The sequence below is a fragment of the Gallinula chloropus genome (assembly GCF_964237585.1).
Source record: "Gallinula chloropus genome assembly, chromosome: 9".
Taxonomy (NCBI): Eukaryota; Metazoa; Chordata; class Aves; order Gruiformes; family Rallidae; genus Gallinula; species Gallinula chloropus.
Window position 1 is genome coordinate 23,221,028 of NC_140094.1, and position 13,122 is coordinate 23,234,149.

At 38.4% G+C, this 13,122-nt stretch overlaps 1 protein-coding gene across 1 annotated transcript in view; it reads right to left on the reverse strand.

Annotated features, from left to right (window-relative positions):
* The window catches only part of OTUD7A (OTU deubiquitinase 7A), a 71,660-nt gene extending 58,768 nt beyond the window's left edge, over positions 1-12,892 (reverse strand). The window contains exon 1 of the mRNA XM_084268196.1: positions 12,835-12,892. The gene's annotated coding sequence lies outside the window, so the exon portion shown is untranslated. The remainder of the gene's footprint in view (positions 1-12,834) is intronic.
* Between the last annotated feature and the right edge of the window lie 230 nt (positions 12,893-13,122).

Sequence of the window (13,122 nt, forward strand, 5' to 3'; positions counted from 1 at the left end):
GCACTCAATCCCCCTGTTCATGTCACTGATTAAGATGTTGTGTCTGACTTTATCCAGGAGCAGAGAAGGGTTTGTTCAGATGACAGAGAAGTTCTTCATTAACAACGATTACTCAGAGTAGCTTTCTAAGGTTTTCCCTAATTTGTCTGACGTTTCAAAGTAATCACTGACAATGGGCCTAAGAAGCTTCCTCCACTTTTTAGAAGTACCAAAATTCTCTTCTCAGACTCCCATGCAATCCTTGTCCTAAACTCAAAAGGGATCCTATTTTCCACTTCTACTTCTGACACAGGACTGAAATACCTCCTCTAGCCTTTGTCATGTGAAATCTTTGCAATGATGCCACAAGAAACATCTATCACTTTATTTTCTAAGTCTCAATTCTCTGGCACAACTTTCTGATAAAGTAAAAGATTTCTCCTCTGGCTACACAGATTCTTACTTACTCAAACTAGTGGTTCTTCCATGTGAAAAATGGAACACGTTTCTCTTCTCTTTGGCTTATGCTAGTCTGACTCAGAAATTGTGCACAGTGGATTGAGCTGACAGGGATATGAAGGCAGAAGCTTAAAGTACATTAAAACTGGTGGCATTATGAGCTTTGTGTAAACAGCCTTACTGATACAATTCTCCAAGCATCCTTTATCTTCTTGTACACAGAGATTAGAGGAAGACTCAAATGCTTAATTGTATGTCAAGCACACAGTCAACACATTAAGAGTTCAGTGCAATCTTTTAAAACGGAGTCTCCGGCACACTCATGCCTTGAGGTAGACAATTCAGCTGCTATTTTAAACACGAGGCTTCACTGTCTGACACTCTTCATTTTGCATTGTTCCTCACATCAAGGAAAAACACATAACGATGCCACAGTCCTCTTAAAACCGCTCCTGCAGCTTCAGTGGCAGACTGATGGGAAAGTTTCCTCTCTTACAAGTGCCCTAAAAATAACTGCAGAATTGGTCTTCCAAGATTCATATTACGTACAAAAAGCAAGTCCTTAGATACACATAATGTAGAAAGAATAGCAACCTACTAGCTTGCCAGGCATTCATACGCTGGAATTCAACAGCCAACCCATCAGCTCAGTTTATACAGCAGCTAAATAAGCTTGCTAAAGCAGGAAAGAGCTCACACAGGGACACTATGCAGCAAAACAGAACTTCCCATGGCTTTCCATTCTCATGTCTGTGAAACCTGAAGTTCCTCAGCCATTGCATTTAGTTTGGAAAACTAAACTAAGAATGGAAGGCTTAATTCTATTTCCTACCAAAAACTAGGCATCAACGTGATCGCCAGGATTTTTAAAACAGCTAGAGATACAAAGAGGAAAGTAAAGATATGACACATGGAATCTGTAATGATTCATTTCACAACATAGTGAAGATGTGTAATTTAAGAACTTAAACCAGGTAAATAGTTGACAGTGTGAAGAACCCAATAGGAAAACTGAAAACCATGCATCTGACAAACCTAGAGAGAAAGCTCTCCTCCTCCCATGTGAGTAGCATGGAACAAAGTATCACAGATGTATGTTTAATGGCCATTAAACAACTCAACAGCTATGCTGGTGACTGAACAGCCATGGCTTGTCATGTAGCTGAGCAGAACTTGAAATCTTAAATTCTCTCTCAGCTTAGGGCACAAAGCTGTAGCAAAGTCATACAGTGAATATCGTGTATCACATTTTATACTGAGAAAAATTAAATATGACTATAATCAGTTATAATGGCTATAACAAGTGTGATTCATGCTATAAATTTACCCATTGGGAGGACTGCTGCAATGGGCAAAACCCAAATGAGGGCTGACTTACAAATCAGTACCTACAGAAAGTGGATTTGCCATGCTACCTTAGACAGCAAACTTCTAGCAGAGACAAACCTTCAGACAGTCTAATTCTGGCTATGTGCACTTTTAGAAGTGCTGTTGAGGAACCAGCCTTGACAGAGGGAGGAACTGCAGTTCCCAATTGCCAGGCCACGTAACACAGTACATCTGGGCTTACTTCCACATCCTTTGAATGTGATCAATTCTAAAACTGACTGAAATTTATCTGAGCAGAGTTTAGTACCCTGCAGGTGCTAAAAAGCATTAGTCGAGTTCATTTGAGGGGCATATATTAATTCATATGCTGCTGTGAAATATCAGTATAGAAATTATTAGAGAAGACAAGACACATGCTAAATATGTTTTTCAAAACTCCGAGACCTCTCACACTCCAATTTGAGGTAGCCTGGGGGGACAATAGGAAGAACTGGAAACAATTTTCTTCAGTGAAGTAACAAAACAGCAAGTTTGGTGATTTGTGTCTTTGTCCTAGCCTATTAAAGATCTTTTTTTGGCCAAATGACAACACAAAATATGCAGGGTGTTTGGTTTTGGTTTGTTTTTTTTTTAAATAAAGGCAAAAGTAGTACCATATTATTACAAGCCTGTTAAGTTTTTTTAGAATTTGCTTCTTTTTAGTTCTGCAAGCCTTTTCAGACTTGCAGTTATTAAAATTATAATCTCTTTGCATTTATAATTTTCTCTGTAAATGAGACAATGTTAATAACTGACAGGAAATACTCAGGCTCAATGAGAACTGGAAGGTGATGAATAAAGGAAAATGTTATAAGAAAACATGCAGAAGAATTGTTCACAAAAAAGCATTAGAAACTAACAGACATTCAAAGTTTGATGTTAAAATAGTGCAGCCTGATTTTTGAGAGCTTTTGAACAGTTCTGACTAACTTCAACAGGATTAATGGATATTCAGCATCTCGAAGAAGTAGACTATTAGTTCTAATTGCCACTGTCGTCATCATCTATTATTACATTCTATGAAAAGCAGGACACAGTTGGAGTTAAATATCAGTGTGCAAAACAGGAAATTTAGAAAGCCAGAAAAAAAACATAAATGGAAATTGCTATTAACTGGAAAGTCTGGGAGCAGGGGAATAAAACCCTTCACCACACTGAATATTAACGTCTGCAGGCAACAGCTAAAAGTAATAACAGTGCCTGTTTTTTTTTTAAACTAATGTTCCAAAAGCACATATGAAAACAGCACCTGTAAACTAAATGTAGGACAATCTCTTCAAAAACAAACTGCTCACTACAGACTACAAGAAAAAGACAGTAAAATGCAAAAGAATTTGTATTTTTCTTGAGCCTTTTTCTCTGCTTTTTATAATAAAAAAGTTCTAGAAAGTAGGCAGATTCATAAAATTAAATCCCTTGAAGCTTTCCAAACTGACATTTCCTTTCACACATTTTGGTGCTTTTTGTCTTTATTTTAAAGACACATTGATCAAACTCTTCTATTTTGCTGCCGATCTGAGGCTAAATGCATAGCAGAACTGACTGAGAGTCATGGCTGAGTATTTTCAGAAACAATGTGCCACCGCTTTGGACAATACACACTCAAATTTCTTCAAAATTTTTCAAAGCAGTGTGGCAGAAAGTTGCCCATCCCGAGTAGCAGTTTTGCTTATTAGCCAGAAGAGCAAGGAAGGGAGAAGGAATCCTGTTGCTGTTTGTTCAAAAAGAATGGAGGTGGAACGGGGATGATTTCAGGGATGATCTGCAATTTCAGCTGGGCGTGATATTAAAAACAAATGGCTGAGGGGGAGGGCTGCACAGAGAGAAAAATCTATTACTTGATGCAGGAAGTTGGTCCCACAACAGCAGATTAGTAGCGATTGTAAAGGCAGATGTTCAATAAACAGAGAAGACTGTTGACCACATGGAAGGAAGGGGAGTGGAGGAGGGGAATTTTGAAACCATTTTCTTCTGTCACCTGCAAAAAGCCACACAATGAGCCACACACTGAAGGAGTGACCACTGCAGTGCAAGCAGCGGAAAAACAGGGTTACTCTCGCTTCCCTGCTCAGTCTTCCAGAAACCTATTTGAAAAATTATGGTTTTATTGTTTATGTCAGTCACTTTCGACTAAATGACTCCATTTGACAGACAGTGAATACAGGCAACACTCCCTTATCTGAGTCAGCTTCTCTCTCACACACAAATGTTTTGGGAAAGCTGCTGGCTTTTCGGTGTGCTGGACCAGCCCATTAACAGCAGTATTCCCCATCTCGTGGCAGACAGAACGAGCTGCTTTCACCGAGCGGCATTCAATAGTCACTGAAAAGCAAACCACCACCTGTGGGGGGTTCATAATACTTTAAGAAGCAAAAAGGTACACGTGGAACTTTATCTAGTTGATAATCGCATTTTCAAGCCCTAGCATCCAAGTAAAAGTGGTGCAGTCAGGAAAAGAAGGTGGTCACTACCATCAACCAGTCAAGTATCTAAACTTGGACCTGAGCTAAGTTTGTGTCACCAGTAGTTGTGTTTTAATTAATATAGAAATGGATCTGGTTAGGTGCAACATAATATATGCAAACTCAGATACTACACAGCAGCGACCTCTCTCATATGTAGAGCATCAATGTTTTCTATAATGAAGATCTTTAAAGAGTAGAGGCTTTAACTAAAAGGAAGAAAGCCCACCACTTTCAGAAACCGATTTAGCTGTAAAGGACTTCAACAGGTAACTTCAAACTTCTTGAATCTGACCTGCGTGGGTTTTGTTGGTTTGTTTTGTTTTGGGGAATGGGAGTGGTGGTTTTTGCTTTTGTTTTGGTTTGGGTTTTTTGGGGTTTTTTGTGTTTCTTTTTTTTTTTTCTTTTTTACACAGCTTACATGATTGACTACCTGCTTCATATATTCACATCTGCTTGAATGAATTAGACTGTCAGTCTCCTAAAGGAAGGCTGTTGCCAAAAGGCACAAAATTATGTAAACCACCACCAGTAGGAGGTTGAAAATCTGGCTTTATATTATCTGTAACTCAAATAATAGAATTAAAAGCTCAGAGAAACGTGCCCTCAACCAGAAGACATTCAGAGAACATAAACTATAATTGCCATTGCCACTTACAGATGATGAGTGAACTTCTCCACAATACTTTACCTCTTGAAAGTCAGACACTTTATAGAGTGTCATCTCAGACAGTGTCACCACTGAAAATTGACCTTTCAAGTCCTGCTCCAAACCACTACAAGAATCTACTAAGTGACAGATTGCCTCACATTGTTCTCTGTTCTTTCAATGATCTATCCATTAAGTACTACCAAGGTGAAGATAACATGCATCTGTGGAAGCAAAGACTTTAGGCAAGGTCCTTTTTTCCCCCATATTGAAACAGTAAGTTAAGGACTTGCATAGCTGAAGTGTATTAAGCTTCTTACTTGAGAAACCTGACTGAGGTAAGTCTTTGAACTGCTAGAATTATATCACTTTGCCTTCCTGACATGGAAAAGTAGCAATGAAGTAATGTTTGCAATGAAAGGATTGCAAGACTCACCTTGCCTTGGCTGAAGGCAGGAAAAATGCAGAGTATGTATTGCTCTGCAGAATGCTAATGAGGTAAGAAAGAGCAGGGAGCAACCTGAGCCGGTTTTCTTCCCTTGCATCTATATTTCAAACAGTCTGAAAAAAATTGCCAAAATCTTTTTCAATTACCTTGCTTACTGTATGTGGAGGTATGAAGATGAAATTTGGGTCTTTCTATAACACAGTTGCTCTCATAGTATAAGTGATTTTATCACTTTTCTTTCTTTGATGAAGATAACTATTTATCAGTAACTGCAAGAGAAACTGGGAGATGTTTCAGTGGTCCTCAAACACGGCCTGCAAATTAACAGGCACAGCGCTTCTCAGCCTTCACTATAACACTATTTACCAAACCAATTCAATCACTTATAACCCCTTTTGATAATTGCTGGGCTTTCAGAAGCTAAACTTTTAGGAAGAAGAAAGCTATTTTACATACAGTTCTGCTTAGCTCCAGCTTTCAGATAAAAGTCACTTACTTCAATAAGGGGATAACACTTTCTATTCTTTCTTTTTAATGAATAAGATGTATTTTCTATTGTTTTTAGAGCCACACTGTGAATCCCCCAAGTGCTTGTCCTTCCTATAGCGCAAAAGATTTGATACAACAGATCAAGTAACTGCACAGTCATTGAATTTGTTATTTTTACCGCTCTCATTAGTGGTTCCAACCTCAGCAACTTACAAAGTATCCCTGTTGCACGAGAAGTATTGCAGGTAAGTCAGATGGCACTCACAAAAACATACAAGCATCCCTTCGTATTTTTAAGGTCTTGTCATTTCCTACAACAACAGCTGTTCCTGATAACCAGGGGTAGTGACTAGCATGACTTCACCAAGTAAGAGTTAGAGAGGAGAGACAATTGGCTTCATCTCCCTTTGGTGATGCTTTAACTGCCAGAAGAATCAGAAGTGTATTTAACAAATCATATCATTCCATCACAGCATCAAGCAATTCAGCAGATGCTTTCAGAATCAATGAAAAAAAAGTAACTGCTGAAATTATTTCTCTGCATGTTTTAAAATCCATTAGCAATCACTGGAAAAAGTGCCAATCTTTAATTTCTGAATAAATCACTCTCCCTCACAAAATAAAATACCTCACCATAAGAATTTATCCAATGACTTATACAGCTTCTCAACCAACTTTTTCATAACACATCCTTTTAATCCCTGCCTGTTTAAGAAGACACATAAGACATGTGTTAGTTTATTACACCACCAGTGCACTATTCATTTCCAAGATACAGCAACAATAAATAAGAACACAAATAAATCCTCCAGTGAAACAATACATGGAACATAATTACATGCAGTGCTGATTTTGCAAAGGATGTTGACTCAGTTCCAGATTAAGCAAAACGTGACCAGGAAATAAGCGTCTGGAACTTAACCACAGCATGTATTAGATCCCTTTCAGTCACATACCAATTAATCTGAGAGATAGGTATGGAGAGTTTTTATCTAATTTTACTAAAACTCCTTTGCTTTCAATGAGAGGGATAATTCAAAGCTGCATTAATTTACTTATAAAAGCACATAAATCTGAAAAAACTTAGGTGGGGCTATAGCTTGGTTCTGCACTGCTAAAAATCTATTACAGAGCCCATGCAGCATCTAGGAGAGATGACACATTTATTTTGACCTGGCAATTAGCAAAAGTATTTTCATTTCATGACAACTAAGTATATTAGTCTAGTTCACTCTGATAAAGTAGGAAATAAAACCTGTAAAGGCATATACCAGGGGTAGAAAGAACAAACTAGAACATTTATATTTTCTGTATTTGAAAAAGCAAAGCTAAATGTTTGCACCCACCAACAACATGTACCTCACACAATGACAATATTGTTACGATGTAACAAAATTGTCTCATAATAGTTATTAACATAACCAATCCAACTAGCCATTAAATCTCAAAATGATGGAGCATTGCCTGTAATTAAAACACACTTCTACTTCCACCCACATTAGACAGAGCAGCCTCAGTATCCTAATACAGCACTTAGTCTTTATTAATTGTATCTTAATGAGGATTCCAAGACAAATTCAATATTGGAATTCAAATAGACTACAATTAAATAGCACATTGTCTTAAATTATCCTAAAATTAACAGTAACTGCCAAATGATGAATTCAAGAGGAAGATGCCTGTAGTGACAGGTCCAAGTGTCCAAGTTATTTGCAAAACCAAATGCCCCTGTTCTATAAAAAGCCAACATACTCCTGTAAAAATACTACCGCAGCAGTATCGGCGACGATACAAGTACCATGGAATAAGGTCTCTGTCTTATCACTCTGACAGGAAGGCATATTAACTGCATCAGAGGATTAAAAATGAGATTTGTTTTCTCCTGATAACCACCTCCTCATTACCAGAAAGTTCTGGAACACTGCTTACATCCAAAGGCAGTGGTTTTCTCACAACTTGCAAGCAGCAGTTTGTTCTGCTTTGGATGATACCAGTCCTGGGGGAGATAGCAGGTGTTTGATGCAGGTTTATAAAGTAAGCTAGAAGTTCCACAGAATTCTTTGCAGAGGATGAGCCCAGAACAGGTATTGAGGGGGAGCACAAGAGACACCAGAAAACCCCCTTGTCAATGTAGACATAGAGCTCAGTAGAAACATAGCACATTGCTTACGTAGCACAGGCTACAGCTTCAAGACAGCAACAACATCTCTGACTCTAAGCTTTAGTGATCTAAGACAGGGTTTTCTTTCCTAAGTCATCCATCAGGAAGCATACAGAGAAGTCCTGTGAAGTTGGTAAAAAAATATCCAAGAAGGATATAGTTTTGCAACAAATGACTGAATGCTTGCAAGTTACTTTTGTCATCAAAAGATTCTCAGCTTGACGATGTGAGGTGGACTAACAGAACCCTTCATTTCCTCCTTTTTTTCAGATGTGGCAAAGTCTAATTTCTTACTCTTCCAGTCCTTCAAATGCAAAATCTAACAAAAGTACACTGTACAATCAGATACTTCAGATAAACAGATGAGGCACATCAGACAGATTCGGCTTAGATTAGGCACGTAACAGCTAATAGCATAGAATGCTAACCAGTATTACCTTAAATCAAGGTTGGAGAAGATAAACCACATCAGCGATGCAATGTTATGATGTCTGAGAAGCAAGTTTAGTATTGTTTTCTTAAATTAGGCACATACCAAAAGATTAGGGTCTAACTTGTCTTGAGGCACTGCTCATCTCTGTTCAACCACTATCACTAGCAAGAGACTGGAATTGACTGTAGTCATTGCCCCAAATAAAATTATTACTTTTAAAAGATTAAAGAAGCCATTAATGTGGATTGACTTTGCCCCAGCAGAACAGAGCAGTGCAATCTCTGTTCAGTGCTGGTGATCTAGCAAGGACAATTAAAATTAGTCTGACACCTGAGTAGAAAGACAGGGACTCGCAGATGCTGAGTGCAGCATCAGAACTCACAAGGACTTCTGAAGTGACAGCAGCTCCAACGGAAACATTCTGTATGCAGCACTTCGATACAGCTTTTTCTCCATGATTGAACTGGATACTTATAAAATTCTCAGAAAGAACTCTAAAGGTTTTATTATTCTAATTCTTAACCCTCAACAGCTTAAATATAAAAAGAAACCAACCAGTTCCCACAGAGCATGCTAGAGTTCAGAACAGAATTTGTGCATCAGCTAGAGAGAGAACTGATGAGCTCAGCAATAGCTCAGGAGCCTTAACTTGCTACAAGTCCCACTTCTGACAGGGAGAAACAAAGAATCTATATTCAAGAAGAGACCTTTGGTAGTCAGAGACAAGAAAAATCCCCCTAAACCCAACAAAAACAACTCAAGATCTGGATACAATGTAGGCTTGAAAGTAGGCAAGAAAGATTTGTGAATTCTAACTTTGCTTCTTTGCTTGACTTCATCCCCACAGAACGCAGTTTGTTGGAATGCATCTGGGGCGAAGGTTTGCTCGTAAAGAAACATTTTTGTCATCTCTCGTTTTCTAGACTCTATAATAATCTTATTCCCTGGAGTCTGTGTGGACAGAACGAACACTCTTCAGTGTTCAATAGACCCAAGTCTATCTCTTCTTACTCCATCTCCTTAAGTAACGAAGAAAATTAGTTCTCTTAAAACTGTATCAGATAATATTCAGATAATTACAGTTCATTAAGTCTCTCTGAGAGACGTTTCACATTAGAGATCACTTCAAGCATTTGCACTGGCTGTTGTTCTTGGATAAAGAAGTTAGCTCACAGTACTCCTTTTTCTGTAATATGCACATTTTCAGTCACGTAACTTCCTCTCATTTCAGAACTCTGTACTGTAAGGCAATGTTGTGATGTGCCACTGCTCTCAGGCCATCCAAACAGAACCCCTGAGTTCTGTAAGAGTTTCCCTTGAAATTGCCATTACATAACTTACTAAGTATATTTAAAAAGAGCTGTGCTGATTTTATTTTTTCATGCCTGGAACTGAGACACCAATTTTGTTTCCACGTTTTCCTTTTTTGTTTTTTTCTTTTTAAGCTCCTGGCATTTTCCAAGCTTTGCCCTACCTGAAAGTTAATGTCATTTTTCTAATCACCTTATTTTCAAAATCTGTTTTAAGGTTTTGGCAGTACAATATTCATTAAAGGTCAGAATTCTGCTAAGTGACAACTGCTCCACTGAAGACTATACCACCAGTAGTAGAACAAGTTTGTGGGCTTCAGGCTTCAAAGCACAACCTCAAATTTAAACAGAGAAGTTTAGTAGAAAAATACAGAATTGCAAAGGCAGCTAAAACTGGCACCTGAAAGACAACACTGCAATTTGCCACCCAAAAGCCTGCCCTAAACTCTATGATAATGATGACTATTCACCGCATTCGCTACACACATTTCTTATATTATAAATAATTCTTTTGAAGCAAGAGACGATTAGCTAGCTTAGAGGTTCTTCTGTTTGAATGTTGCTTTATTTCCCCCCCCAACTACTTGCTAATCAAAATGCCTTGCCCCTAAATTTTGCTAGAAGCACTGTTGATTTCTGCCTCCCCCATTCATCCATTCTTCATGGTCATCTCCTGATAAATGCATATATAATCCTGAATAATAAAAAAATCCTACCAAAAAATACAAATAATCCAATAGATTAAATTGTTTGTATCACTGCAAGTGGCTAGATTTGTATCTTTCTTTTATCCAATAATGAAAAAGTTCTTCTGTAAAGCCAACTGGAAAACATATGCTATGGATGTATCCATGAGAAACACTGGTCAATTCCCCCACATCTGTAAGGCTGAAATTTCAACACTGACTAACAAAAAATAAACAGTTATTAAAAACTCTCAACAAGGCACAGTGTGAATCAAGGCACCCAAAAGAAATTTAGGTACATCTACTTTAAAGTCCAGAGTCCTAGTAAGAGAGAGTGACCTTTAAGTCTGATCTTCCAAATCCTACTGCTGACACTGGACTGAGCTACAAACCTTCTCATACTCCAGGCCTAATTCTAAGCAGTTCTAAAGCACCACAGGTATTTCCTAACTTCGGTCTAAGTGCTTACACTAGAGCAGGAAGCACTTCTTATTAAATATTACGTTTTGTGGAAGTTGGTCACAATATAGTTAATGAATTTCACACTGATAAAAAGTAAGAACTTCCCTTACAGTTCCAGGAATCATTCCTAGAATTTGCAACAATAATGAAAGCCGACACTGTATTTGGTTTTCAATAAATTAACTTCGGATTAACTCAAAACTTTCCTATTTGTAGATGCACAATTGCTGAGGCCTGTCTCCACATGCAATATGCAGGAAGCCTCTGCCTTGACATGGTGCATCCTCACAGAGCACTGAGAGGACACATGTGAGAAGTGGAATAACTTAGAAGTGGGAGTCTAGGAAAACATGAACAAATGAAGGTAGCAAAGAAGGGAAGTCACAAGAGAGATAAGATTACTGTCATGAGGAGCTGGGACAAAGACAATGTGCAACAGAAAACCGTAAGCTTCATTAGTCCCCATTTCTGTTGCAAAAATTGCTTACAGTGAATTTCAAATTTGATGTTTAAGCTTCAAAATTAGAAACAGGTTAAATTCATTAAATGAAGATACAAAGGCAGATACACTTTCCATGCTGCATGATACGGACTGCAGAAAATTCTGTTTGGACTCCTTCACAATCTCAGTGAACAGTGACAGGAAATGTACTTGGCAGTAATGGATAATTGAACTCTACTAGGTATTTTGTTATCCTGACATCCTTAAGCATTTAACTTTCATTTTACTATCACCAAAATTATCAGGATTCATAGCAGTGAAAAAAACCCAAGGCACGGCCTCCAACATCTAAGGGAGGAGGAACACCTCACGATAGCATTACTGCTGCTCTTTGGGAAAGTGTTAGAGAACACTTCATGCATGTCATACAAAACAGCAGCAGACAAAAAAAGAAGTTAGTGCATCCTAAGTCACAAATATGCACGGAAGTCTTCTATATTAGTATGAGGATATTATAGCACATTGTTCATTCTAGCAAAAAAAGCAGACAGATTTACACTGTGACCCTGCGCAGCCCTGAGGCCGCGGCTCCCCGAGCGGTATGCACAGCCAGAGGTGCCAGAACGACATTCTGGCCATGAATCCCTGCAGGTCAGATTCAGCAAATGCAAGAACGCAGAATTTTCACTCAGTTCTCTTGCATTATAATACAGTCTTTCATTATATCCTCAGTCTGGTATTTTCATTCAAAATCCCTGCTTTTAAACATTTTGCAGAATTGACAGGGCTCACTTAATCAGCAGTTCTTTCCAGTGTTCCGCTGAACACAGTATGCAAGTGTGGGCCCAGGAATTTGACTTACTGTAACCTTCTGAACCTCTTAAAGGGAGGTTCAAGATTTTTTTTACCTCCTTCCATGTTCATCTGTTCAGTACATACATGCCTCAAAAGATTAGTGAGCTTAGGTAACACTGTGAGTGTAAGGTGTGCAGTTACTGTAGTATTTTAAAAGAGGAACCAAGGAAGACGAATCAGTTTAAAAAGCATTATTAATTTTTAGTCCCTGGGCTTTATTACAACTTTAGAGGGCATTTAACAACTCAAAATCAAAAATCTAGTTCTCACATACTTAATTTTCAGCACAGTATTCAAGACAGACCCTGTGGTGTTTAGTCAAGAATACAGAGCACAACTTCTCATAGTTTTCTTGTACATGCTAAAACATAATTATTTTCAGCTCCATTTACTTTGCTGGTTTAATTTATTGAAGAACCCCTTCCTCAAGCAGTTCTGTGGATCTAGCGTGGCAGGGGAGGAAAAAGCTGTAGAGAAGCATTGCCCAATCCAGCGCTGCTGCCAAGGAAGTGTTATGTGTTAACATACTTCCAGACAAAGGAAAATATTTGTGTGAAAAGTTTGGTTTAAGCAACGTATTTTACATCACTGTGAAATTCTGTAGCAGAAGCAGGGACAAATTCCAACTCACCATGGTAGGTTCTACTTGCAAAAATCTCCCTTCTCTCCTGCATGCACTATCTCATTTTGGTGAAGCAAACGATGCACGCATCCACGCCCAGTAAACCCACTTTCTCCCTAGAAAAAGGACAGAGAAGTCAGCAAGTAAATAGCAGTTTACAGCACCTTATAGTGAGCTAACCGCCACTTGCTTGGCAAACACACAGTCCTTGCCAAGGTTAGTGCTATGGGGATCTTCCACCTAAGTCACACTATGGGTTGCATCATGTTATTACAGAATAAACTGTTAAGAAATGTA